At 35.2% G+C, this 27395-nt stretch overlaps 1 protein-coding gene and 1 pseudogene across 3 annotated transcripts in view; one reads left to right on the top strand and one right to left on the bottom strand.

The window, feature by feature from the left end:
• TAOK3 (TAO kinase 3) overlaps positions 1-27395 on the top strand; it is a 140055-nt gene continuing 112660 nt past the window's right edge. For all 3 annotated transcript variants that reach the window (XM_054594158.1, XM_054594159.1, XM_054594157.1), the window contains exon 1: positions 1-251. The gene's annotated coding sequence lies outside the window, so the exon portion shown is untranslated. The remainder of the gene's footprint in view (positions 252-27395) is intronic.
• Positions 21451-21730, bottom strand: LOC129087314 (small ubiquitin-related modifier 2-like; annotated as a pseudogene).

The following is a 27395-nucleotide window of genomic DNA, read 5'->3' as shown; positions in this document are numbered from 1 at the left end:
GACAGCAGCAAGCGGGAGGGTCCCTGTGGCTCTCGGTGGTGGTGGCGGAGGCAGCGGCGGGGTCCTGCGTGAGAGAGTGGGACGCAACACAGAGACCGCGGGCGGGGACTCCGCAAGGCCGGCCCGGGCACTCAGCAACCGGACTTAGGGATCTTCCAGGGGACGAGCAGCAGAAGAGCGACTCGGGAACAAGTGTGGGAGAGGAAGCGGCGAAGGCGACACCGGGCCGGGGTGGTGACAGCAGGTCTGAGGTGAGAGCACCAGGGTGCTGGGCTGTGACAGCGTGAGCCTAAGCGAGGGGACCCTGGGCGGAATGAGGTCAGCGAGGACCCGAGTGAGGGGAGTTCCGGGAGCGGGTTTGACAGTCCGGACTGTGGAGAGCAGACCCCCAGAAGAGCTGGGGCAGAGAGGCTGAGGGGAAACCCTAAGGGGGGCAGAGAATAGGGAATCTAAGAGGGGACCCCGAGAGGGTCCAGGACAGCGGGTCTAAAGAGAGGGGACCCCGAGAGGGCCCTGGACAACGTATCTGAAGAGAAGGAACCCCGAGAGAGAGAGCGGGACAGCATGTCTGAGGGGAGTTCCCTAGAGGGGCTGGGACAGGTGTGAGGGAGGGTCCCCGAGAGGGGTGGGACAGCGAGTTTGAGGGGCGTCCCCGAGAGCGGCTGGGACAGCAGGCTGATGGGGTCGGGGTAAGCGGGTCTGAGGGCGAAGGGACACCGAGAGGGGCTGAGAGGGCAGATCGTTGGGGGGATAGGTCCCCGAGAGGGACCGGGCCAGCCGGCCTGAGGAGTGCGGGCCGGGAGGGGCCCTGAGCGTGCCGGGGCCCTGCGTGGGAGAGGCGCGGAAGCGCGGGTCGGGGTCGCTCCGCGGGGCAGAGGGGGCAGCGCTGCTCGCAGGGTCGGCAGGCGGCCGCTCCTCCTCAGGGCAGCGTGTGAGGCGTGGGACAGCCTGGGCCCCCGTGACTCCGTGGGTGACTGGAACAGGGATTATGTAATGAAACATCTAAGTAGAACGCACGGGCTGGAGGGTCTGGCAGGAGCACAGAGATCTCGAAACACCGAGAGGGCCGACCGGACCTGCTCCCTGGCCCTTCCCGTCCGTTTCTTAGAGTTGGGCGTGGATGCCTAGAAAGTGAGGGGGCTTCCTGGCCGTAACAGCTTCATCAGAGCGTGAGACGTTGGAGAGGGCTTCCTCCGCCCATCACAGGCACGTCGAAAGAGAAAAGGATGCTTTTGGACACCCACGTTTGGGACTGATTAGGATGTTTATTTTCATAGACCCTGTATTTTTTTCATTTTAGGTCAAGAAGGACCCTAAGAAACTTTTTCAGATCTAGCAGCACATCAGTGTCAATGTTTACAATGCAGATTTAAAGCATGTATACTAAGTTTAGCTGTTAAACTATGCACGTTGGAGGTAGCTGGAAGGTCAGACTAAATTTTGAGAAGAGTTCTTGGAGTTGCTAAACTAACAGGCTTCTCATCCTAAAAGCTACCAAGACTGAGCATTAGGTATAATTCCAGGACAAACCAAGGAGAGAGATAAGGCTATTTGAACCAGACACAGTATGCCCTGGTGGGAGGCAAACGTGTGTCTAATAAAATGCTAAAATAAGTAGAGGAAAGAAACAGGGGGTGGAAATTGGGGGGCAGACTCCTACTTTGAGGGATGTGAAAATTAAACTAATGACCAGGCTAGTAGTTCAAAGTACTTAGCGTATGTTAATACTGCCCTGACTGCCTCTCAAAGCTTCTGTTGAATGCACATGCTTTGTTACTGTTGCACCCAGCAATTTTGCAGGTGAATTTTTTTTACCTCTTTTTCCCCGTGGGTTGCTTCTCCTTACTCCTTCTCTTTATAATAGGTTTCTTTCTAATAGGAGCAAATTTAGAAAATTCTGGTATTGGGGAAATAGTGGTGAATGTAATTAGTACATCATTTCACAGTTATTTAGATATCTTCTTTGTTTCAGGTTTAGAATATGACTTGTTAGAAGCCTTTGCCCTTTGCCCATGTTTAGCAATGGGCAGCTTCAACTAAGAGGAAAAAAGAAATACTGTGTTATTTCCCAGAGACTAAATGTAGAAGGCTTACTTAAACCCAAGATAAAAATTCCAGAAGTCATCTTCATCAGGGTGATATTAGAGGACATTTGGGATCTTATTTGATATTATGTGATCCAGAACACTTCTTATCTGGCTTCAGAAAGTGTGGAACATCATGTGGTTATGACAAATCCACCAACCAGAAGTCCTCCTCTAAAAAATAGAAGTCATGGAGATAAGAGGAACAACAACAGTAAATGTAAATTTTAAATATGAAGCAACTATAATGTATTTAATATGTGTTAAGTGTAATTGTTTTACATTAAATTTATGTTTTTCAGAACCCTAGGTAGAATTCAAGTAAAAATAAGGTCAGTTAACACAAAAGGTTATTTGCAAGGGGCATATGTTCACTGTAGTGCATGTAACATCTGAAATGGTCCATGGAAGGATTGGGAATCTCAGCACTAATAATTCTACAAAGAAATAGAACTGTTTGAGCAGATAAGCTCTTTTATCATACTTGTTAGCTCATTTCTGACTGGTACAAATGGTAGTTCCTTAAGATAAAACTTTGAATTTATTTACTTGTAAGAAGAGACAGTGTTCTGATACTCCCCTGAGTGATTACTAAAGCAGTCATTTCAACCACATTACGTTATGATATTGATCCAGAGACGTTGAAGGGAGATTCATTGTAATAGAATTTTTAGTGATAGGAGGGGCCTACAATAACTGTTTATTCCTGGAGGAGAGGAGGGGCATAGGAGGGTAGGAATTCTGTGGGAATTTTCATTTGTTTCATAAAATGAAACACTAGGAGAACTATAAGTATGTGAAGTTATTATACCTATGCTCATTTAAACTGTTTCATTTCGAATTAAAAAAAAATCAAAAGTACAGATTTAGAAGGAACCTTACACTTCCATGTGAATGGTTACAGTAACCACAGAATGCAAGTTATTTTTGGTTTGCAGTTCTTGAACTATTAGTTTAGCAGGATGCAAGTACTACCCAGTAAATACAATTACCCATTTTATACTTTCTTTACCACTTGAGTCCTATACAGTCAATCCATTGTAATATCAGTCTACCTTGATACCTAATTTGGTTTAATGTTTAAGCCAGCCTGGAAAAAAAGTTCCATTTCTTGCCAGTGTACAGATTTGTTGGTTTCAGTAGTATAGGAGAATGAATGAAATCTATGAGTACTTTTATTTTAGAGTCTTTGTTTAAAAGCCTGTTTCCTTTATAATAGTTTCCTCCACTCTTTGTTTCTTCCCTCCCCTCAAAAGAAAACAGACAGAAAATTTGCATCTAAAGTGTTGTATGACTCTCCCGAGAGAAGACCTTTACAGATTTTTCATTCTTCAGTGAGACATTCCTGTCAATCAGAAAATAGTTTTAAATTAGTAGTTTTGAGTTGTGAGGTTTTGTACAGTTAATTGAGTTTCACCATAGTGAGTTTAATTTATAGTTATTTAGCCTTATATTTAACCATTTGATTGGTTGCTTTGTTATTCATGAGGTTATAATAAAATTTTATTACTGTTTCTTAGGCTCAGCTTAGTGAAAAAATAAATAAATGATAAGTGATATCCAGCTAATTATAATTATAGATTAGATATGTTCATTTATTGGCCAAAATGTGATCTAACTCATTTCTAAACTATGGTCCCCAAATTAAAAATAATAACTATTTAGAATTTTCCTGATAACCAGTAGGAATTAAATTGATAAATTTTATCATTTCAACTATACATGTTATTAAAATTACCTACTACTGTATAAGTCAACATAATGTATTTTTTCTGACTTGAGATTTGTTATCGACATTGAAATATATTTAAAGTCTTTCTCAGTTATTTCTGTACTACAAGGGTCAGTTTCTTAATTTGTTAACACAGAAGAGCCCCCTAACCATTGTCAGCTAGCTCACAAGTACACATTTTTCAGTCCCAGAGAGAGTGAGAAAAAGAAGATGGCTTGGGATAAACATTTTATACCTAACAAAACCTACTCCCCTTAAACAAAGTGATTTAGCTCCCAACCTGGAATTTGCAAGCTGGAGTCTAGTGTTTTGGGCCCTTTTACATCACCTCTGACCTCGGTGAATGATGGATAGCAAAATCAACCCAACATTGCACATTTTGATATACTTAATATTTAATTAGTCAATTATCAAGGTATTTATTGAAAGAGTTCAATTTTACTTTCTTCTACTGTTTTTGATAGACTATGGTGTAACTTTTTTTCCAGATCAAACCAGCATTCACATTGTATATATTTATTTTTATGGAGTATGTTTCACTTTCTGTCTAATGACACTGGCTTATATCAATAGCAATCAAGGCTATGACAGTCTAAACACATTTTATTTACCCATTACAGTAGGTGGCACTAATCAAAGTAGAATGCTTTCTTAAATAAACTAATCACCTAATGAGTCTGGCAGTAGGCACACAAAACAGAATCATAGTTCATGGCTAATTTTCCTTCTGCTTTGAAAATTAGCCTTTACTTTTTGAAGGGTATGTGTATAAATACACAAATAATTCCCAAAGCCACATAAATATAATCTTTAAATGATCCAGGTCAAGGTTCATTTAGGCAAAATACAAAATTATAATATTTTGCTGCATGCGCCTTTATGCTTCCATTGTCTCTTGTGCAAAAAATCCTCTTCTGTCGCTGTATACCAGTTCCTTATTTACATATGTTTTGCCTTTTAGTAGCTTGTAAGCACTTAAAGGGCAGAGACGGGTCTTATTTATCTTTGCATTTTCCATGCCAGGTATAGTACCAGGCATGAAACATAGAGGATGCTCAATAAATGTGAATTGAATGAGTGAATCAATTAATAATCAGCAAATAAGTAGTTTATTTTCATACTTTGTTTCCTATCCCCACTGAGACTTTTTCATATACCAAAAGGATGGTAAAAGACTGATTTTTTTGGAACACAAGAACAAATGTTAGCCTTAGTTATCTACCATATGAGAAACAGAATACTATATTGGAAGGAGGAAGGGCCCTAGCCTTGGAGATACCTAGGCACCTATTTGGCTTTATCACTATGCCAGCTAGCTGGCACTGGGTTAAGTCACTCAAGTCTTAAAGTTCTCAATTCTCTCATCTGTAAAGTAATAATACATACTTCATGGGATTCTCCTAAAGAATAAATGAAGCAATTTATGTAATGTGCCAAGCACAATGACAAACGCATAGAAAGTATGTAACAAAAGGTAGCTGCTTATTATTTTAATCACTTGAAAAATTTTTTTATTGCTGTTTTTTTTTCCTATTCCAAGTATCTAATCATTTGCTGAAATTCATGGCTTCTGACTCAAAAGAAAGAATAATTAGTAGATTCATACATAGGTAAATTGAAACAGTGAGAGTAAGTGACTTCCCAAGGTCATGCAGACGATGGCATTGATCACTCCATCCAACTTAGCTTGGTTTTTCAGCTCAGTTCATTTTCTATTTTATACCTCTCAATGGTCCAAGGAGTTAATGAGGACCTTCTAAGGTGCTAGGGAAGAAGTACTGTGACAATTTTTAAGTCTTCTTTTTCATTTTCCCTACATGTGCATTTGCTCCCTAAAGTACAACTCTGAATTTGTCATTCACATGTTCAAAACCTTTAGTTCCCTATGGCCTACTGAGTCAGTACCAATTTAGCAACCTGTTTTTAGGTTCCTATTGCTCATAATTTATATATACATATAGATTACACATATATATTTCTTTGTTCCTGCCATTTTTCCCTCAAGAAAGCCCTGTTCCTCATTTTTCAGACCTACCACCAATGTTATCTTTCAAGAGGCCTCTCATCCTCCTGCCAACTCTCTTTCAATTCCCTAAGTGCTTGCTTTGTATGTTTTCTTACTAAGCTAATATTCTCTCTGATATTACAGTATAGGGTTTGTACTTGTCTTATCCTTCCTAGATGTCCATCTTCTTGGTTTTAAAGGACAGTGTCTTATACATCTAATGAAGTGTCTTGCAGCTAGTATCTGCTCAATAAATATTTGTCATATTAAATTTAAATGCTTATTTTAGGTTCAAAGATAATATTTCAATATAATTATTACTGCTAGTACAGATAACAGGGATAAAAAGTGAAGTGAAGTGAAAACAGGTGAAGAAATCACTTCTGGCTCTGGCCAGTTGATTCAATTGGATGGAGTTGGAGTGTCCTCCCATATACCACTAAATGGTTGCTGGTTCCATCTGCTGTCAGGGCACATATCTATGTTGTGGATTTGATCCCCTCTGGGGGCATGTACTTGAGGCAACTGATCGATGTTTCTCTCTCATATCGCTGTCTCCTCTCCTCTCCTCCTCTGCTCTGGTCTTCTCTCCTCTCTCTCTTCCTCTCTCTCAAATCAATAAACTATCCTCCAGTGAGGATTTTAAAAAACTCATTTCTGAACCTCACAGTTGGTAAAGTCAATGCTAGTGGTAAAAAGTATATGGAAATTAGTATGTTCTTATTCAGAATGATAAAATTTCCTATGCTCCTTTCTGCAGCACATATACTAAAATCAAAATGATAGTATTTCCCAAAGTGACCTTTGACTCTGAGTGTTTGGAGTTAGTTTTGTTTCCTTACGTGATGGTTTTATGTGATGGTTTTATTAATAAAAAATGGGTTCTAACTTCAGGTTTTTGAAAGTTTGTTTTCTTTTCTCTGGATATTAGCAACAAATGAAATAAGATTCTCTGTCATTTGCAACAGAAGGTGGTTGTTCCCTTGAGTCAGAGGTAGAGTCTGGGAGAGCTTACACTCTGGTCTTCAAAGCAAAGTTTTTTTGTGATATAAGCAATTTGCAGCTGTGAACAAATAAACTTATTGTTATCCCTACCTTTCATACTATATTCTTTTCCATAGTGCTTACTACCTTCTGACATAATAAATAATTTATATATTTTTTGGTTGTCTTATATCCCTATATTAGAATTTAGCATCTATGAGAGCAGAGATTTTGTTTTATTCATTGCCATATCCCCAGCTCATAGAACAATGCCTAACATGTAGTAGGTACTCAATAAATATTTGTTGAATGACTAGCTATATAAATTTGGCTTTTGGAATTTCTCTCTTTTTTTTTTTTGACTAAAAAGGTTTTATTTTAAACATAAGTATGTAAAATTGTAAGAAGGTAAACTATAGAAGAACTAGAAGAGTATAATTTATCTATAGATTTTACTCTCTGGGTTTTACATTTTTCTTTGAGCAGCCTTGAATTTACTATATGTTTGTTTTTATTGAGTGCAAATAAAAGCCTTTCCTGCCACCACACCATATACCCAAAGATGATTGTGTCTCACTCTTGTTAAAATCTAAGAAAACTGTTCATTATACAAAATCTAATGTAAGCTTGTTGACTTAACCCTTAGGCATTAAATACTAATAAGACCAAAATTATAATAAAATTCAGGAGAGGAACATTATCCCATTCAAAGCACTTCACTTGTTTTTCTTAGATGCTGATATTAACCCTGAAAATTGGTCAAATCAACCTTCAGTTGTTAATTTGGTGTTATCATTCTTCTGCATGTCCAAGTAATTGGGTTTGAAATGTGTTTTAAGTCTGAATTAAAAGAACTTAGTCACTGGTGACTCATAGTGAGAAGTTTTTTCTTTTCCCTGCCAGAACATATGCCGTTGCCTCCAACATGGCCTTCTTGAAACATTAAAAACATTCAAAACATAAAGATGCCTACTTGTATGTACTAGGTTCTGGAAAAGTTCTTTGAGGTTTAAGGTGGTATTCTTAATTATAGTGCTTTTCAGTAGTGGGCACTACAATTGACTTTCCAAAATCCCGTACATAGTTCCTTAGTCTCTGCCTTTACAGGATTTTTTTCATTACATGTTATGAAATCATCAAAAGTCTGCTAGATAATGTATGAATGACCACAGGGACTTGACCTGTTGTTTTCATTTCTATGTTTCTAGTGCCTAGAACAGTGCTTTAGACAGAGAAAGCAATTAATATATATTTGCTGAGTGAAGTCACATACATTCTTAATAACAGTGCATCTTAGAAAAATGATGAAAGTCTGTCAAAATAAATTTCTTCAGCCCTTTTGAATTAGGTAATTATTAAATTACAATCAACCTAGTTTGGGAGGCTCTTGGTATTAGCCCAAGGTAGTTTTTTCCTAATAGTTCTTAGCATTGATTGTGCCAACCTGAAATTTCCTTCAGTGGTTCACTTAAAAAAGGAGGGGTAAATTGGCAACACCCATAGCCACTTGTACCTGTGGGAACCAATGGGAGTTTTAACAGGAAATACTTAAGCTTGCAATACCGATGGTAACGTGCAGCAGCCAAGTCACGCTGTTTTTATCTACAGTTCCTTACTAAGGGATTGTACAAGGTTCCTTGATTTTAATATATATACATATATATGTTTAAAAGAGAATTAACTTTAAATTTGAAAATTAGAACGTCAATTATTTGCTTTTTCTTCATTATCAAGGAATTGGTGAGTTATCCTCCTTTAAGTTCTTTCTTTTACCTCCTAATGTATCCTGGGAAACCTCACTCTAGCCACAGGGTGGGGGAAAATGGAGGGTGCATAAATGTAAAATAAATGTAAAATTAAAATTTAAGCTGATATTATTGTCAATAGTAATAATCAGTTCTGATATTTACATGATTCCATAACGGTGGGGACTGGTAGAGTTTTGCAGATTTTTACAAAAGATTTGCTTAGCTTGAGCAAGTTTTCCTCTTTTGTATGAACTAGTGAGAAGAAAATCAGAAAAAGTTTTTAGAACATTCTTTTCAAAATGTCGAAATGTAAAGCTGTATAAAGTGCTGTTGCCGTTAACTGTCTGACCAGGAAGTACTCTCTTTAAGCCTCATTTATAAAACTGTCTATAATAACTTCCTTTCTCGGGATGAAGGTGCTGATAGCATGGTGTTGTTCTTACAACTTGAGTTCAGTTTTAACTTTTCTAAGTGACTAAGAGGCAGCTTTTAAAGAAAGCCACCTCTGGGGCAATCTTGTTACTTCTGTAGCTAAATAATTTTTTAAAGTCTTTTGTATGTTGGGTTGGAAATGTAGGACATGTGTTTGAGAAGATCTACTGTAAGCTTTGTGTTTTGTTTTACATTTAGTATCTTATTATAACTGTGGTTTATGTCTAAATATTGCTAATGAACTCTTTGTAGAGTTTCATGTGAATATTTATGGCCTTAGCTCCAAAGTCCAGCTGAGAGTAATCAGCCTCGAAAGTCACTGGATTCATATGCTCTATTTATTTTTATTTGTAGTTTGATACTCTACAAATAAATAACAATGGAAATTTTTTTCAAAAATTGTTTGATTTTTTTTTTTCTTTCTTCTGGATAAGTAAGATAAAAACCGAGCTGCAAATAAAATATCAAAATTTGTCAGAAGTCTTTCAAATTTTATATATACTAAAGGCCATGTTTATTAAATGGATGCAGTTTATTCTAATGATTATATTATTACTGTAAAACAATATTTCAAAATTAAACAACTCAAAATTCCATACTAGTCATCCCAGAGATCTTTAAAAAATAACAAAATTACCTCCTATTTTTCTTCTTTTATAGAGGAAAAATAGGAGAGACACTAGAGTAATTTCTTGAATGTAATACCAAATTTAGAGACAGAAAATCAGAAGATTTGATCACATTTACTTTGCTTTGTAATTTTTTTGTTTTAATACATGAGGTTAGTTACTTACTAAAATATTTTTTAAAAATTTCTTAGCCATAAGGTAATAATTTATGGGACTACCCTAGTCCCTGAAATGAAATTAGATGAAGTAGGAAAGTAAATAGCTTTTTTAACATCTCATAGTTTGTGTATTAAAAAGTTAATGCAAAATATTTTATAAACCAGGAAAGCTACCTTAATAGTTTCTTTACCAGCTTCACTAGGCTCTTGGAACAAGATTTAAATGAAATGTGTGTAATTCTGACTTCCAGACTCCTAAATTCTCAACATGTTAATGTGTAAATTAAAGTTTTATCATTGTACCAAGGATGCATTTTCATTCAAGAAGTATTGCATGGATATTCCTGACTTGGAGGCTGTATTCTTTCTAATATATAAGAAAGGAAATGAAATCGTTCAAATAATCTTTGAAATGTGATGTCATATAATGTGTGTTTTTCTTAAAACTTATGAATGTTAACTACTTAAAAGTACAAATTATGCAAATTTTATAGCTAGGGAGGCCTTTTATGATTGTCTGAATGTTTTGCTAGCATGCCAGTTGTATCCCAGTCAGTTTGAATGGGGTGGGGTAGAGGAAGTGGGTGGGGCTTCAGAACAGTGACAGATTATTGCAGATTATATGGCCGCCTGCCAAAACAGCACTAGTTGGAGGGAAAAGTGGAAGTTACCAACTAAGTCCTATTATTTATTTAATAAGATGTTTATTTAACCAGTTATAACTGAACCAATTATATAACCATTCACTTATTTCATATACAGATAACAAATTTTAAACTTCTGAATTACTTGACATGTGGTTAATGTTCTGTTCTTTAGTTTCCCGTGGTCATATTCCTTATCTATAGTCTGTAAAGATCACACTGACCCTTTTGTGGAGAACCATGTACTAGCAGGAAAAAAAGGGGTGAGCGGAGACAGAACTTTAAACTGTAATTACTTTATTTTCTAGTTAAAAATATTGCAGAGTTAAAATGTAAGATGTCCCATCATTTTTAGACAATTTATATAAAATATAATAAAAATAATCATGTCTTGTGAAGGAGTTTAAATTCTTGATTGTTCTGCTTCAGTTTGAAATTGAGATTCTTACTGTTGCAACATAAAAGGAAGCTTTGTGGAGGAAATATGACATTTCTGTCCAGATGCATAAGGAGGGAATTACAATGGAGAGTTATTTTTAGAAGTGTCTTATGAATGTATTTTATGTACTGAGAAATATCTTTAAGAGATTAGTTTCTATTTCAGGGTCACTGGTAGGAGTTACATAGGTTGCTCAGATCTCTGGATATTCTACTATAAAAATTACTTTTTTAAACATTTTGTTGTCACCAACCAGCCTATTTTAGTTTTGACCTGGCTGATGTAAGTAGGAGCACTTTTTAAAAAGTGACCAAATTGAGATCCTGTCAATACCACCAAATAGTAGTGTAATGTAAGTATCCTACTAATGGAAGGGACAGTTAATTCTCATTTCATAGCAGTACCCCATTCTCCTTCAGGAATAGAGCTGTGTTTTCGGTACTGTAAGGAAAGGTTGGAAGTGACCTAGGAATCCACTCAATTTGTGTCACTGACACAGTTCTTAGAATTGATGTCCCACTTACCTTTTCACACTGTAAGTAGCATGTCTACGTCCTTTCTATCTCTTACTTTTCATTTCAGTCACATATGTTTGCAGTTGGCAGTGTAATCTAATGATTAGCAAGAGCATGTTAAATGGACATGTCTGCCACTTACTAGCTCACTGGCTTTGCAACCACCTTACACAAATCCATTAACTCCTGAAGCCTCAGTTTCTTCAATTGTAAAATGGGCATACCTACCTCAAAAGATTATTGTGAGGATTCAATGAAATTATGTATTAAAAAGCACAAATTTGGCCACACATTGTAAAAGAAGAACTCAGTGAACGATATGTTTATTTTTGCTGTTTTTTGACATTTCAGTTCTTATTCATGGCTCTATCAGAGAATGACCACAGGGAGAGATATAAAACCATACACACAATCACATATAAATAATAGAATGGGTGTTATAATAATAGAAGTATTTAGAAGGTACCATGGGAGTGCTCCCCTTACCACATTAAGTACTTACTGCCCATTCTAAAGGGAGAGAGGGAGCAGGGGACAAATTGGCTCTATATTGAAATAATTATTAGTCAAAAAAAATTAATCCCCCTAACTTAGCTTTAGTAACATTTTTCTCTTTCTTTTTTACTTAAGAGAATTTCCTTTCAATTTAATAGCACAACTCAGGAAAGCAAGGTGACGAAGTGCTGATTTCGTAATTCATTTCCTCAAGAGGGTTTGTTTTCTTCTGACTGGATCATTATCAGATATAGTCAGGACTATATCTCAAGATTTTTAGATCAGCTAAAAAAAAAAAAAAGTTGGGTTTTTGGAAGGTGCTTTTCACCCTCCTGCAGACTGAGGCAATAAAGAATATATATTTGAGTATAAAGAAGAATATTTTTCTATTTTAATTATCTTAATCTCTGAAGGGCTCATATCCTGTAATGGATCAATTAACTTTGTTCATGTATGAAAAACAACTAATTTTTACATGAGCAGATATTCTTAGGGCTGTGTTAGCAAAGCAGGTAAGAAATTTAGGGGTACCTACCTTAAATTCACTAAACAAAACAATGTAACTACTTATAAGGTACTTGTAAAACAGCTATGCTTTATGAATATATATCTAGTGTTTGAAATTTCCAGTCTTATTAGCGTGTCTTAGTACTTTATTCTTTTATGAATAATATTTCATTCTATGGATATTCCACATTTTGTTTATGTATTCATCAGTTAATGGGCATTTGACTTGTTTCCACTTTTTGGCTGTTAGGAATAATGCTGCTATTAATATTTAGATACAAGTTTTCATGTGAACATATGCTTTCAATTCTCTTACATATACACCTAGAAGTAGAATTGCTTATAATTATTTTCATAAAATAATCCAAATCAAAGTGTTTTGAAATGAGTTTTTGAGTCATTTATTCAGTTACCTCCCCCACCACACACTATTGTTTATTTACCTAATTTGTTTCCCAGGGTTTTTCTTCAGAAATAAGGCAGGGGCAAACTTTAGCTCAGCTCCTAGACAAGTAGCCTCTAATTTTAAATGAATGTATTCTGAGTTCAACACTGCCTACTACATTCAAGACACTATAGAGGACAAAAAAATAAATAATATTCCTACTGCTAGTCATATTCAATTAATGGAATTAAGAAATGCCCATTGTCCTTAAGGCAGAACGGCATCAATCCCATAACATGTTGTTAAGTACTCTGTACATGAAGGAGGAGGAGATTACTCCTGTACCAGGAAGATGAGATAACTTGTTGATAGAATTTAAGCTGAGTCTTGAATACTGACTGGGTAGCTTTTCAGCAGGTATGGTGGGATGTAATCAATGTATTTCTTAGTCTAGCTCAGACATTGTGAATAAAGTATAGGATACTGAGGAATAGTGGCAAGTCAAAGGCCCTCAAATCACATAGTAAGACATTTGAACTTTAAGCAGTAGATAGTGGGATACCATTTAAGGTGTTTGAATAGAAGAGACTGATGTCATCAGAGTCTTTAAAAAGATTCTGTCAATAATTTGTATAATGACTTAAAAGAAGAAACAGGGAATGAGAACTTGGGCTGGTGATGAGGTTCTGAAACTAGTACAGCCTCAATGGAAAGAAAAAAAAAAGCAGCTTGTGAGAGAATTATTGAGGGTATTAACAGTTTGGGAGGCAGCTTAAAACATAAGAGTGAATCGGATAAATAAGAGAAAGTGTAGAGAAAAGAGAAGAGGCCCAGCACAGACCCTTGCATTAAGTGGGAGGGAAGGAGGACAGGCCAAGAGAAGCGAGTTGGAAAGGAACTCATACGAACTAAGAAACTACACAAACCAAGAAACAAGAGTCATGTAAGGACATGCTCCATATGGGTTATGGAAGGATACAGCTTGAAAAGAATCCTATTGGGTTTGGAGATTAGGAGGTTGGGGCTAGTGAGTTTAATAGTCCCAGGGCCTCTCCCTGTAAGGGAAGCTTCCCTCTCCTCCCCTCAATAAATGATACCTGGAGCATATTGTAGGAAAAAAGAAAGGAAAGTCAGTGGAGGGCAATGAAAAATGTAAGAAAAATGAGAGAAGTGAACTAATGAAATGAGAAAGTTGTAGGATAGAGAAGTAAGTAAGAGGACGTGTTTTTGGTGGTGGTGGCGAGAAGTGGCTCACCTGACAAAGGAAGGCTGAAGGATGGAGACAATTGAGTATACAGATAAATTTTAAAGTGGAATGGAGAAAAACTGAGGAAGCTTACATTGAATGGCCTCCATTTAGAATTTATAGTATTATTGTTTACTGTAGTACTACAAATGACTAGTTAGAATTAGAAAACACCTTGAATTACTTCATGCATATGTAGAAAGATTGAATTCTGTCTTTCTAGCTTATATAAATGTTTTTCTTTAAGCTGTGTAGTGGACATATCTTTGTCTATGCTCTAAATGCACTTTCCTCCCCAAAGCTTAGTTACGTGATGCAGTATATAGACTACCAGTTAGGCCTGTTGAGTCCATTTTTTTCCTGCTATTTATTCAAACTGTGTATTTTGAATGCTAATAATAGTAGGAATTCAACTACAGTATTTTCTTTAAAAATTAGCCTATAATCCTTAGTTTGAAATTTTTATGTAAATGTTTTATTCCATTGAAAAGATGCCCAAAACTAATATTATTATATTTTCTATAGAATAGGAATTTTTTAGTGATCCATTCTGTAGTATAGCAGGCACTGTGGAGACATTTTAATCTGCACAATATTTATTTAGTTAAAAGTAATAATGATAAATACACGTGACTTTGAAATTATAAATTCCCTTTTATAAGATGTTGCAAAATCAGTTCTTTATTTGTTCTGATGTTGGGAGTTCCTAGCAAGAAGACTTGTTGATAAATAAGTAGATATGGAAGCTAAGATCTCCTTCATTCTTTTTTTTTTTTTTTAATCCTCACCCTGAGGATATGTTTATTGATTTGAAAGAGAGAGAAAGAGCAAAAGAAATATCAATATGAGAAACATCGATCAGTTGCCTCTCATGTGCTCTGACCAGGGATCCAACCCACAACCTTGGCATGTGCCCTGACCAGGAATCAAAGCTGCAACCTTTTGAGCACAGGACAACACTCCAACCAGCTGAGCCACCCAGCCAGGACTCCTTCATTCCTTTTAATGTTTTCTCCTCCTCCACACAAAATGGTAGGAAGTCCTTGACCCAAGACAGCTCTTACATAATTCTTAACAACTATTAAGTAATATATGCTTTTTGTTTTAATAGATAGAAATACAGGTGGATAATTAGGAGAAAATAGAAGTTATCTTCTGTATTAGTGATTTTCAACCTTTTTCATCTCATAGCACACATAAACTAGTTACTAAAATTCTGCAGCATACTCAAAAATATATATTTTGCCAATCCTACAAAAAATAGGTAAAATTCTGATTCATTCACACTGGATGGCTATTCTTGTATTGGCTTTCACCTTTTTTTTTTTTTTTTTTTTTTTTTTTTGACAATTTGAGGGGGAAGAGGTCAGTGTCCCTGACCAAGTAGTCAGGTATTACGTGTTTTAAAAATTCTTGCAGCACACCTGTTGAAAATCACTCTTCTATACCCAATATAGTCTGGCATATAACCTCCCAGACTTTTTTTAGATATTTTTAAAAAATAGTAATTAGGAAGGCTATAATGCATGTATTGTTTTTTAAGGTGTTTTTAACTTCAGCAATATATCATTATAACATGAACAAGTACTTATATTTCTATGTCTAAATATACTGCTTCCACATCATTTTCAAGTCAGCATTGTTATATTCAAAGTGGATTTTTCTTAGTTTTTATTCTTACAAATTCTTCTAAATAGCTCTTTAGTTATTTTATCTCCAGTACAACTCCAGGTTTCTTTCCAGTCACAGGAGATTCTACAGCAGATAAACCATAAGAACTTGGCTTCCAAGAACATGGTTTAATTTTTTTTCCACATAGAGTGAGTGAATAGCATTATTATACTGTATGTCCCAACAAAAGCTCCCATTTGCTTAAGAATATGTCCCCTTCCTACCCCCCATTAACCAGAAACACAAGTTAGTAGTGTCTGACAATTCTGTCAGCTGACAAGAGCTAAAAAGGATGCATACTTATCTCCCTAAACACATGGCTCTTTTCCTTGGCCTTCATCTGCTCCAGAGGAATTCTAGCTCCCCTTCTTCCCTCAGACTGTCACCAGCCTTCCTTCCTCGTACATTCCTGCCTATTCAAGATTCTTTTGTTCAAGTTTTTCATTTAACTTCTTGATTTTGAGCTTTTTACAATCACCATTAAGGGTGGGGAGACTGGATTTGTCCTACATGACCAATTACTACAATACTTTAACTAATGGATATTTCTTGTCCATTATTATAAAGGTTATTTTTCATTCCTCTTGATTTAATTTTTTCTATTTTGTATTATTTAAAAATGTTTACCCTGGTCTGACCTTAAAAAATACATGTCTTCATTCTCATCTTACTAAAAATTTTCCTTCAAATTTATATCACTACAGTAAATATGAATGAGAACTGGCTTAGAAGCTACTTTCAAAAAGCAGATATGATTTAGTAGGCTTAAATCATTTTATTTAATGACTGATTAAGCAGGATAAGCTTATAAAATTTGCTAAGTGACCCTTTCCTGGCTAGCATCTTAGGAAAACAAATTATAATTCTTGACAAGGTGATGGGGTATTAACAAGAGGAAGTTGACTAGGGGATATAAACTTAATGATTCAATGAGGGCCTAAAATAATAAAATGTAAGTATAACAGGGGCTTCAGATTTTTTTTAAAGAGCATGACAGAAAGAGAAATAAAGTATTAAGTATGGGAAAGTAAACTACTACTATTTTTAAAGCTATAATACTATTACAGTATTTTAAATTGATCATAATTTATTTCTCATTTAAGAAGGAGCCTTATTTATTTTTATTATTTTTAGCTAAATTCTTTCCATTAGTTTCTAATATGTATTGAGAGAGGAGGAGACAGAAAGAGAGGAGAGAGAGATGATTAAATAAAACAACTGTATACTATGAGATCAAGAAGTTCTAATTGTCACATACATTTCATATTATTGAACATATTGTAAAGTGGTAGTGCTGATACCACATTTCTTAGATGGGATTTCCCTCACTATCAAGGTAGGAATAGGTATGGTTGATGTGAACACTGCTGCTCCCTTGTGAGCCAGGTTAGATAGATGGTTATGTTAGAATGAGGTATTCCGTCTGTTCTGTATATTAACAGAGATTTACACCTGCAATTCTATGTAACTGTACAAATCAACTCTATAATTGCCTTATCCGAATCTAGTGGATTATATTTACTATGACACCTGCTTTTACTTTGTTTTAAAAGAATCAAGAGCTTGAATTTTTGTATTTTGGTAAATCAAAAATATTTTGGAATGTACACAAGATAAAGGACAGCTGGTACATTAGGGACTCTGGGGGAAAATGAGTCGAGTGAATATAAATAATAAAAATAAACAGGATTAGAAGTCAATCCATTGTCAACGCTCTAGATTTGATAAAAAGTTCTTACAGGGTTTCTCATGTTGTAGAACTTTCTGGCAAATTTTTATAAGATTTTCTGAGTTTAAAAGAAAACATTACATTTCAAAAGTTTCCATCTTCAAATTATTGTCCTTCAGTGCTTCTTTTAAACTAAATGTATTAATGACTTCATTTGGTATCATTCTGCCACTTTATTCTTCCATTTGCTAATGTAGTTCCCTGAACATATCAAACACTCAATAAGTATTTTTAATTATTTTACTGGCCATTTAAGTTCAAGGTTTAATGTAAAGTGTCGCATGTATGAAGTGCACAGAGACTCCTGAGTTTCCATAACAAACTTTTGCTTGAAGATCTAATAATTTCTAATTTATGTGTCTTACAACAGAGTACCATCAGGTATTTCATATTGCATGTTTTATTTATTGATAGTACACAAGTTTATAACTGTTATAATATCTGAGTAAAGAGTCTGGCATTTACTTTTTTGGTTTCTGCAGAATACTGTAGGTGATAAGTTTCGAACTTTTATTATTTCAAATCTTGAACTAAGTGTGCTTCTCTCTTTCTTGTATAACAAGATCATTCAACTCAGAAAAAATATTAACTTTACCAAGTTTTATAAAAGATAAAATTGAAACTTATTTCATGTCATGCTAATAAAACTTTCACTGATAATACTTACATAGTAGTGTTTGTTAACAAATTAGAATATAGTCTAAAACTGTCAACAGACTGAGTCCTCATGCTAGCTTTCTCACTGGAAACACCAATGTTATAGTAATACCAAAGCTGCTTATTCTCTGAGATGAGGAAGCCACTCTATTACTACCAACTCTGAAATCCTATGATATCAAGCTAATTTCAAATGAAGGAGTAAGTATTCAGCCAAAGTAAAACAGTGAAAATGTTAAAACAAGCAAGTGGAAGATTACGGAAGAGTTTTGTTAGCATGCTTTAGTGGATTTCCTTGATACAATCTTATTACAGAACCATTATTATGGGCAGTTTTATAGTTAAAACTGTGAGCAAAGGAGGACATGTTTTGAAAACAGGCAAAAATAAAATCAAGCCTCTTCCCCCATTTTTTTCCCTAGATTTGCTTAGTTTGACCATATCTATCAACATTTCCCTGCTAGAGTGACTTAATTTGGTTACTCACTTCTTTTATATTAGATTTAATTATTTAAATTCATTAAAACTGGTAAGTTTAATTTTTAAGCATACTGAATTATTGCCATGAAAGTAAATTTTGGACAGATAACTAGCCACACTATTTGGACATAATTTGAACTCGTATAGAATTTTAAAAAGTTTATAAGGTAATTTGTGAAATTTGAGAATTTGACCTTATGTTTGAGGACATTAAAGTTGTTTGGTTACATTTTAGGTATACTTATAGTATAGTTATTACATTTTTTAAACAGTTGTTGTACACATGAAGTCTGAAATATTTATAGATGCAATCGTATGTGTTTCAAATAATGAAGGGTGGAATGGGGCAGTGAATGGACCATGAATGGATCATTTAAAGCTGGACATGAGGGGGTTCATGATACTGTTGTATCAGCTTTTCTTTATGTTTGGCATTTTCCATAATAAAAAATTCAAAAGATAACATTTAATACCCATCTATGAGTTTTTATATACAAAACTATTTAAATGCCTTTGTTCCTTGTAAAATGAAAGAAAATCATCACTACCTAAAATAACTTCCACACTTTGACATTCTCTTCTCATAATCTGTATTCCTGATTCTCTCTTTGGTGTCAGAAAAGAACTATTAAAATTGTCACATCGTAGAAGAAGAAAACAAAGGGAGTAAAGTCACTTCATTGTGCCCAGAGGAATTACATTTAACTCTTTTTCTCTCCTTCCTTCTGTAACCTGGCAGAAAATTGTCTGTTTTGGGGGTGGGGGTGGAGAGAGGGGAGGGAGGATTCAACCAAGTTATCATTACATGAGAGAGATACTATTATATCTACAGTTTGTCACAAACAATACATATATATATATATGCACACAAGTGTGTGGAGAGTATTTCAGTTATTGTCCATAATTCAAATTCATAGTTTATTCTCTCCAAAGATGAATATTTTTGTTACTAAAGTTCTAACTTGTTGCTAAAATGGTTATTTTGTGTTTTAAGAGAAATAAGTGGAATTCCTTAATAGTATGAATAGTGTGTGGAAATGCTCATTTTTGATGGTCAAAATATTAATAAATTGACCACAACATCCAAGATTCTGTGAAGTATGAATAACAGTTATTATTTCAAAATTTTAAAAATTCAGAAAAGGAGAATTTCAAATTAAAAGCCAATTTAAAATAGCATGCTTATATTGGAAAAATCTGCAGAAAAGAGCAATGAAAATACTTAATAAGTGTCTGTACCTCACAGCCCCATGATATGATTCATTACATAGATTTTTAAAGATAACTGTGTTGTAAACCGTTCAGGCCAGTAGTTACAAAGACCTAACTTCCACTAATGTGTACATTTGGGAACTGAGTTTTCTGGTAAATTGAGTATTATGAAGAACAGACTTTTCATTCTCTTCAAGCCATGGTCTTGGTTTCTCAGCTTTTCTTTGTCCTCCCTGCTGTTTATCCTCCTCACTGTCATCAGGATTAACTTTCCCAAAAACACACCTGATCATTCACTGGCTTTAAAAACTCCAGTGCCACCACGTTGTGCGTGTGAAAAAGTCCAAACTGCCTTAATGAGCATCTGTAATCAGACTGCTAGCTTCACCTTTTTTTTTTTTTTTTTCCTCTCCCAATAGAGGACTACAGGCTCAAGCACGACAAACTCTTTGCTGGTCCCATGAAATCCTGTGCCTTTCCTATGCCATCGTGCTTTTGAATTCTCCATTCCCTCTGCTTGGAATGGTATTTCTCCCCTTCCCTCATCTCATCTCATAAGACCCACTTGAGAGATTGCATCTTTGAAGCTTTTCCCCACTTCCCCCAACAATGCTAATCATTCACTCTGTTTTCATAAGCACTTTTCATTATGTCACTGTTTTTTGTACTATAATATTTGGTGGTGGTTATCACCCTTTCTGTTGATTGATTGTTTCATTTATTGAAAAGTTACTGTGTTCATTAATTGAAAAGTTATTGTGTTCCAGACACTTGTTTTGGCACTGGAGATGGACGGTAATTAAAATAGTCGCAGTCTCTGCTCTCTTCTAGTGGAAGACACATATATTTTAAAAAATAATCACAAAAACTTCTACATAATTACATTCGTGATACTGGTGAAGTTAGGGTCTCTATTCAATACCCTTTTATAGACTGCTGACCCTGTAACTTCCCACCTCCACCCCACCAACACACAAGGAAATGCCTTACACATCAGGGCAACTCAATAAATGCTTACAGAAAAATATGATAAATATATAACCAAACATGAATTACATGATTTTTTTTTTTATTTTAAACAAGAAGTTTTTTTTAAACAATAAGACACTTCACTTAAAGGGAAAACTATCTAGGATTCATTTCTTGTAGAGCAATTTATCCCTACTTAAAGACAGATTGCCCCACATGTAACATCGACATACAAAAAAAGTTACAAAATTGTCCTTGGTTTTACAATGATAAATGAAAAACATTAAAATCCTCCAGCCAAACTAGGTATGCAAGGATTTTTATATCATTTGGGTTTTTTTCTGTTTTTTTTGTTTTGTTTCATTTTGTTGTTGTTAAACAACGAGATCAAAATAACTTATTGGCAAATAAAGATAAAAGATGAATGAGTGTGCCACTATTGGAGAAAGGGGGTATTTTCACAGAACCTCTCTTTCTCCATCCCATCTCCATTTGATGTTGATCAGAACATTCCATTGGCCATTTAGTTTAAAAAAATGTAAATGTTTGTGCACATACATCAGTTACTTTATTTCTTGTACAATAAAGGAGTGTGAAAAGGGAAAATGAAAGAACAGAGAAAACTATACTGTAATAGTCAAGATGTAGTGAATCCAAATTGCAGTTTTCAAATTGAGAGTCGTCTTGGTCTGGAGGAACAGTTCTAAAGTAAAGCCGCAGGGTCCCTTTTCAGTAGACACCTCCTGTCTGCTGCTCGAACACGTCAGTTGTAGCCTCCATTTCCAACTGTGCAGGTGTGTCTGTTTCACTGATTGGCCGCCCGTCAAATCGGAATCTGATCCGCCTCTTGACAAACCCTGTTGTTCACAATAGGCTTTCGTTAGTTTACTAAGTAGTGATGCCTCTTAATCTTAAACTGCACCACAGAACCATCCTGCCCTGTCACCTTCAAATTAATATGATCATCGTTCTCAGTCTCGACTCCTTCCTTCAGCTTTTCTTCGGCCATGGTGGCCACCGAGTCTCCTCAGCTGCCATTTCACAAAAGAGGTACAAGGTCCGCATCAAACAAGCCTACACAAATTTTTTAAATTAAACTTCATTTGAGATTGTGTAGATTCACACAGTTGTAATATATACTATAGGGATACCTCGCATACTCTCTACCAAGTTTCCCCCAATGATAACATCTTACAAAATATAGTACAATATCACAACTAGAAAATTAATATCTTTCAAATTTCCTCCAGTTGGTCTTACTGGTACTGGTGTGTGCGTGTGTGTATGTTTTTTTGTGTTTAGATTTGTGCGATTTTTCACGTTAGGTTTGTATATCTACCACCACAGTCAAGATAGAAAGCAGTTCCGTCACCACAAGGCTACTCCCATCCCTCTCTCCCCAGTCCCTATGCTCAACCCCGGGCAACCACTAATCTGTTCTGCATTTCTATAATTTTGTCATTTCAAGAGAGTCATACAAATGGAATCATACAGAATGTAAACTTTGGAGACTGGTGTTTCCTTCCACTTAGTATAATTCTCTGGGGTTTCTTCCAAGTTGTTCTGCATATCAATATTTCCTTGTCATTGCTGAATAGTATTCCACAGTACGGATGTACTATAGTTTATTTAATCATTTTTTCATAGAAGGATATCTGGGTTGTTTCCAGTTTGGGGCTATTAGGAATAATGCTGCTGTGAACATTCGTGCATAGATTTTTTTGTGAACATAAATTTTCATTTTTCTAGGATAAATGCCTAGGAATTTGGTTGTTGGGTCATATGGTAATTGCATGTTTAGTTTTATAAGTGGCACACTGTTTTTCAGAGAGCTGTACTGTTTTATATGTAAAAGAGCAATATAGGAGAGATCCAGTTTCTCCATATTCTCACCAATATTTGGTTATGTCACTATTACTTATTTTAGCCTTTCTGATAGGTGTATAGTAATATCTCACTACACTTGTAATTTTCATTACTAAAATTGAACATTTTTTCATGTATTTATCTGGCATCTATATATCCTCTTCAGTAAAATTTCTCTTTATGTCTTTTGCACAATTTCTAATTGGATTTCTTTTACTGTTGAGTTTTGGGAGTTCTTGATATAACTTGTATTTTACATACTACTTACTCTTTTGTTGAGTATGTGGTTTGCAAATATTTTCTCTCAGTCTGTAGCTCATCTTTTCATTCCTTTAATGGGGTCATTTGCAGAGCAAAGGTTTTAAATTTGATTCGGTAACAACCTATTTCTTTTTATGGGCCATAGTGACGATTCTAAGAACTCTTGGTCTATCACTAGATCCAAAGAGTTTCCCCCATGCTTTTTTTTACCCTAAACATTTTATTGCTTTATGTTTACATTAAATTTGCAAATACATTTTGAGTTAAATTTTGTACGAGGTATGAGTTTTAGATCAAGGTTTATTTTGTTCCCAATGGATGTCCAATTGCTCTAACACCATTTTTTGTAAAGGTATCCTTCCTCCACTGAACTACTTTTGCACCTTTGTCAAAAATCAGTTGGGCATATTTGCGTGTGTCTGTTTCTGAGCTCTCTATTCTGTTCAGTTGATCTATATGTCTATCTCACCACCAATTCCAAATTGTATTGATTATGGTAGCTGTATACTAAGCCTTTATATCCTGTAAAGTGATTCCTGATATTTACCAGTGTTGTTTTTCAAGAACGTTTAGGTATTCTAGTTCTTTTGTCTTTCCATATAAATTTTAAAACAAGTTTGCCTATATCTGCAAAAATACCCTTCTGAGATTTTGAGAGGAATTACATTTAAACTATACATCAATTTAGAGAGAATTGACATCTTTTCCATGTGAAGTCTTCCAATCCTTGAACATGGGATATCTCCTCAATTATTTAGCTCTAATTTTTTTCTCAACATTTTTGTACTTTTCAGCATGTATATTATGTATATGTTTTAAGTTTATACCTCATCATTTGATTTTCTTCAGCATGATATGAATGATACTGTTTTTAATGTCAGTTTCCAGATGTTTGTTATCTAGAATTGAATTGAATTTCATGGACTGATCTCATATTTGTGACCTTGCCTAATTTACTTATTAGTTCTAGGGTTTCTCATAGATTCCTTGGAATTTTCTACATGGACACTTTTTCTGCGAACAGTGACCGTTTTACCTTTTTTCTTTTTAACTTGTATGGCTTTTCTTTCTTTGTCTTGCCTAATTGCTGAACTTTCAGTGCAATGCTGCATAGAATTGGCAAGAGCAGATATCCTTATCTTGTTTCTGAACTTGGGGGAGAAAAGATGCAGTCTTTCACCTTTAAGTATGATGTTTGCTGTGCTTTTTATTATAGACGCTGTTTATCAAATGAGGTAATTTTCCTCTATTCCTAACTTGCTAAGAGTTTCTATCATAAATGAACGTTGCATTTTGTCAGATGCTTTTTCTGCATCAATTGTTATTATCATGTGATTTGTCTTTAGTCTGTGGAAAAGATTAAATTATATTCAAATATTGAACCACCCTTGCATACCTTAAATAAATCCTTTTGATCATGGTGAATAATTCTTTTTTATACATTGTTGGAACACAATTTGGTAATATTTTGTTGAGAGTTTTTGTGTCTAAGTCCATGGAGATAGTGGTTTATAGTTTTTTTTTTAAAAGGAAAACTTTGTCTGATTTTGGTGTCATGGTGATAATGGTCTCATAAAGTGAGTTGGGAAATAGCCCCTCCTCCTCTGTTTTTTGGAAGAGACTATAAAACTGTTGTTAATTCTTCTTTAAATATTTGGTAAAATTTTCCAGTGAAGCCATCTGAGCCTAGGAATTACTTTTTCTGGAGCCTTTACATTACAAATTGAATTTTTCCCTCTTGGTTATAGAACTATTCCATGTTATCTGTTTAATGTTGGTGGATTTTTGATGGTTTGTGGTTTTTGAGAAATTGTCCCATTTATTCTAAATTTCAAATTTTATGAACAAAAGAGAGCTCTTTGGCTTCTAATTTAGCATGGTGGAATCATTTTCTGGGTCTCCATTCTGGCTACTTCTTATATTCATTCCCTCTCTTCTAGCAATTTAGTAATGAAAAATTGAAACATTATAGACTTCATTGTAAAGGAAATGGGATTGGATTCAAAGGTATATTTACATTCTGTAGTAATTACTCTTAAAAAAATACTCATTTTATATATAAATATATAATATATGGTATATTTTATATATAATATATGTGATGTGATATATTTATATATTATAATATAAATATATTGTTTGTCTTTTGATTGTTTTTAGTAGGTGGCAGTTAGGGATAAATAAGGTAAATTCCATATTCTTGTTATTCACACCAAAAATAAACTAACCCAGATGTCTCACATTTTCACAAGGTTTATGGCAGTTTCCAACTTATGAACCTCGTAAAATTAAAGAATACTGTCAAACTGAAGGATCCTTGTTTATCAAGATTGCCTTCTGCACCTTTCTAGCCATTTCTGTCTCTTTCTTCTCTTTTCCCTTATTTTTTCCTTTTCTTCTTTCATCCTCTTTCCCCCTTTTCCTATTGGCCTTTTTTTTCTTGGTTTCTTTTTTTCTTTCCTTCTTATGAGCCAACACATTTAAAGTTTAATTAGCAACTGCCTCATTTTGTAATCTAAAGGAGCTGCTGTGTAGCAGTACACTTCCTCTTCGTAATTCTTTCCCCTTTGCCCTACTCTCAAGTGGGACTAGATAGACACAGATGTGGTATCTTAACTATCTGGAGACTGCCTCAGGCCTGAGTTATGTTAATGGAGTTTGGGTCCAGAATCTGAACACCGCCTAAAAATATTCCAAGTTGCTTTGACATATTTTAAAATTCATTAAGAAATGGGACTCTTTTTTTTTTTTATCGCCAATAGATAGATTTATGATTTATATTGGCATGTATAAAAATACATATAGCTATTTTTTGCAGACAAAAGAAATAAATAAAGACTCATCAGATCTCACAATTCTAATATCACTTAGGCAGAACACTTAGAAACCATTTCATCCATAGACAGGAATATAATCTTTACCTTTATTTTCTAAACTTTCATTTTGAATTTTTATGATGAGGGTTTTATTTGTTTCCCATCCTGACATCTCTAGATATAAATAATTTGTGAGGGGAAGAAAGGAAATGAGAGTTCACATTTAATTTTAGGACTTTTGTCATTTTCTAGAAAGCCCACACCATTGAGCACCCAGTGTATTTTCCCCCTTAAATATTGAAGCTATCTAAATATTTTTCTATGTTGTTGTTGGCACAAATTTCTAACTTAATGACAAAAACTGATAGTGTATTGTCATTCTTCTGTCATTATTTATGACAATTAAAAGGCAAATAACTATTTCCCTGCCTTATGTTTCTGGTCAGTCACATACCAGAGTTGCATTTTTAAGTCATTGCAGAAGTGGCTTTATATAGCCGCTTTATGCAAATCCTGATTAAATTTTGACCACTATCATGTCAGAGAAGTCATTTCAGATGCATACGGGAAATCAGAATTGAGGGAATATTTGTGTTTCCATGTCCTTTGGTTTTTATTTAGCTCCGCAGTAGTTAATTGAATTCCCATTTAAAAAGGGCAGAGAGACTGACCTCCCTGGTATAAGTAATAGTCATAGAACATAGCTGGCTTTATATCTTGATATAAAAATCTTGCTCCTCCGACCCCTGTAAGTATGGAATGTATACAAAATGACTCATTGTATAGAATACAGTTCTTTTGCTGTTTATAGTTCTGGCAAATGTTTAACATTACTCTTAATACATTATCTTCCTTTTCTACTTTGTACTTTTCTAATTATACTCTGAAATAAATAATACAGTATTTTCAATATTTTGCTGAGTTTTAAAAGGTTGAGAATCAATTTGAATGTCTTAGGAATTTGAGTCTCTCAGAATACAGAATCCTGGTATGTTCCCATGTTAATTCGGGACAAAGTAACACCAAATCACCATTCCTAGTAGGGGCTACTGCACCATTTATTTTGGGAAACATCACGTAGCATTTAAAGTAAGTATTAAACAAAAATTTTCACTTATATGGCTGAAAGTTTTTTTTTAAAGAAAGGGTTTATTGGGCCATTGCTAGCAAGAAAATAAAGCCATGTCCTGGCACATGAAGTCTAAACCACTAGCAGCAGTGCCAAGTGGAAAAGGCAACAGGCCCACCATCCTGGAGCTGGCAAGTGTTTTTTATACATCGAGTTGGGCGTGGGGGGAGGAAGATGTAGGTTGTTTTGAAAGAATTTATGTTGGCTAAAGTAAAGGGGCTGAGAGAAGTTGAAGCTGAGCTAATTCTGAAATAGGCAAAGGGTCCCCAAGGAAGAAGTATTTGCTTCTTTGGGTTAGTCATGGGCCACAGTCCGGAAAGGTCACGTGCAAGCAAGAGGCGGAGGCTCCTGGGGTTCCATGAGCAACAGGCTTTTAGATAATCACGGAAATAGCCACCTGGAAGTTAATGCAGAGTTCCAGCACACACTCAGGAATGTGGGCAGTCCTGTTAGCTGGCCCCCAGCTATTAACCGTCTAATTGCTCTGTCGTCTTCTCACTCTCCAGCAGCTATAATTTAATTTAGGACGTCTCAGAATTGTTTTTTCTTGTCACAAGTTTCAAGGTCCAAACATCTATATTCTGTTATCTAAGGTGTTGACT

Source organism: Pteronotus mesoamericanus, unplaced genomic scaffold (assembly GCF_021234165.1).
Source record: "Pteronotus mesoamericanus isolate MK-2021 breed Mesoamerican mustached bat unplaced genomic scaffold, CSHL_Meso_final scaffold_507, whole genome shotgun sequence".
In the NCBI taxonomy this organism is placed as follows: Eukaryota; Metazoa; Chordata; class Mammalia; order Chiroptera; family Mormoopidae; genus Pteronotus; species Pteronotus mesoamericanus.
The sequence above is the reverse complement of the archived record's forward strand: the minus strand, read 5'-3'. Positions and strand labels throughout refer to the sequence as shown.